This window comes from Monodon monoceros, unplaced genomic scaffold, assembly GCF_005190385.1.
Source record: "Monodon monoceros isolate NGI ecotype Baffin Bay Population unplaced genomic scaffold, NGI_Narwhal_1 Super_Scaffold_9, whole genome shotgun sequence".
NCBI lineage: Eukaryota > Metazoa > Chordata > Mammalia > Artiodactyla > Monodontidae > Monodon > Monodon monoceros.
Window position 1 is genome coordinate 12,140,319 of NW_021703786.1, and position 2,017 is coordinate 12,142,335.

Genomic DNA, 2,017 nt, shown 5'->3' on the forward strand with positions numbered 1-2,017 from the left:
TCATTGTATTTATCTGGCTTTCAGCAGCTTGACTGTTATGTACCTAGGTGTTTTCATTGTATTTATCTGGCTTTGGGTTCACTGAGCTTGGATCTGTAAATTGATAGTTTCTGCCAAATTTGGGAAATTTTTTTTCCATTATTTCTTTAAATTTTTTTCTGCCTCAGCATCTCTATTCCCTCCTTTCAGACCTCCACTTACACATATGTGTAAGCACTCGATATTGCCCCTGAGATCACTAAGGGTGGTTTTTAGTTGTTATTGTTTTCTTCCTTTCTGTTCTTCAGATGGGGTGATTCCTGTTGATCTGTCTTCAAGTATACAGACTCTCCTTTTATAGGCTACAGTGTTTTGTTACATCCATTCAGTATAACTTTCATTTCAGATATTGTACTTTTCGGGACTTCCCTGGCAGTCCAGTGGTTGAGACTCTGCACTTCCACTGCAGGGGGCACAGGTTCAGGCCCTGGTCTGGGAACTAAGATCCCACAGGCCGCATGGCACGGCCAAAACAAAAAAAAAAATTACAAACAGCAACAGATACTGTACTTTTCAGTTCTAGGACTTCCATTTGGTTCTTTGCCAAAATTCCCCATCTGTTCACTCAGGAGTGCAACTGAAGAACCCTGTTTCACAGCCTACTCTTCCTTTATTCAACTTCCACCCTTTGGCCATCCCTTGGGCCTAAGGATATGCTTATTGACCCTCAGGAAAAGTGACCAGTAGAAGTATTTCAGGAAGGCCCTGGAAACAGTGTTAGGGCTTTTTAGCCGGGAAATTCTATGTGTTCTACCTGGGCATGTCCCTTTGGCCGTGTGGATTCTTCTATACAGGGGTTCCGAGGAGGCCAGAGGAAGATCAGAGTATGGTCCTCTAAACCATGAGGGCCAGGTTAGGAGCTCCAGTTACCCATCACCGAGGGTAGCTGGAATCCTCTATGTCAGTACTTTCATGTCTTTCTTTAGGGGCTGGCTTAATTTTTCAAAAAATTATCCTTGCCTCTCCTGTTTAGAATATAAAGAGTTTCTACCAGCCTCCTGGGAGCTAAATTGGGAAAGAGGGCTGGAGAGTCTCAGCATTCAGTATATGCATAAATTCACTTCCTTCACCACCCCTCAGCCATGCCTGGCATCCCCTTCAAAGTGCCATCTATCTTACTATTTTATTTATTTTATTTTTTATATATTTATTTATTTTTGGCTGCATTGGGTCTTCGTTGCTGCGCACAGGCTTTCTCTAGTTGTGGCAAGCGGGGGCTACTCTTTGTTGGGGTGCACTGGCTTCTCATTGCGGTGGCTTCTCTTGTGGAGCACAGGCTCTAGGCGCACAGGCTTCAGTAGTTGTGGCACGTGGGCTCAGTAGTTGTGGCGCACGGGCTTAGTTGCTCCGTGGCATGTGGGATCTTCCCAGACCAGGGCTCAAACCTGTGTCCCCTGCGTTGGCAGGCGGATTCTTAACCACTGCGCCACCAGGGAAGTCCCAAAGTGCCATCTAATTTTCTCTGAAAGAATCAATCTTTCAGTTTTATTGAGGGGCTGAGGTAGCTTAGAATGGTGGGGGGATCTAGGGCTGTAACAGTTTCTTGATCCTCTTTCTTTTAACATCCCCTCCCCCCATTTCCCCTCCATACAGTTCCAGAGGCGCTACCAGTCCTAAGCCTTTGAGAATTCTGTGGTATTTTTGCTAACACCATTTGTTTCACAGTTACTGAGATTTTGTTGCAGTTGTATTTTCTCTTCCCCATCTTTATGAATTTATACCTTTAAATTTTTTCCCTTTAATTATGGCAGAATTTCTTCCAAGAGAAAGAAAATTTAAATGTGATTTTCAGTCTACTATCTTTACCTGAAAGCCTGATGGCCCCTTCATAAAAATTCTTCTTTCCTTCTATACTACTTTATGGTTAGTGGTTAACCTATGGATAAAGAATTGGTCCTTTAGTGTATATGGTTTTTATTATCTATCTTTGTATCCCCTTGATACCCCACATAAGTGTAGTTTAATAAGAGGATGGATA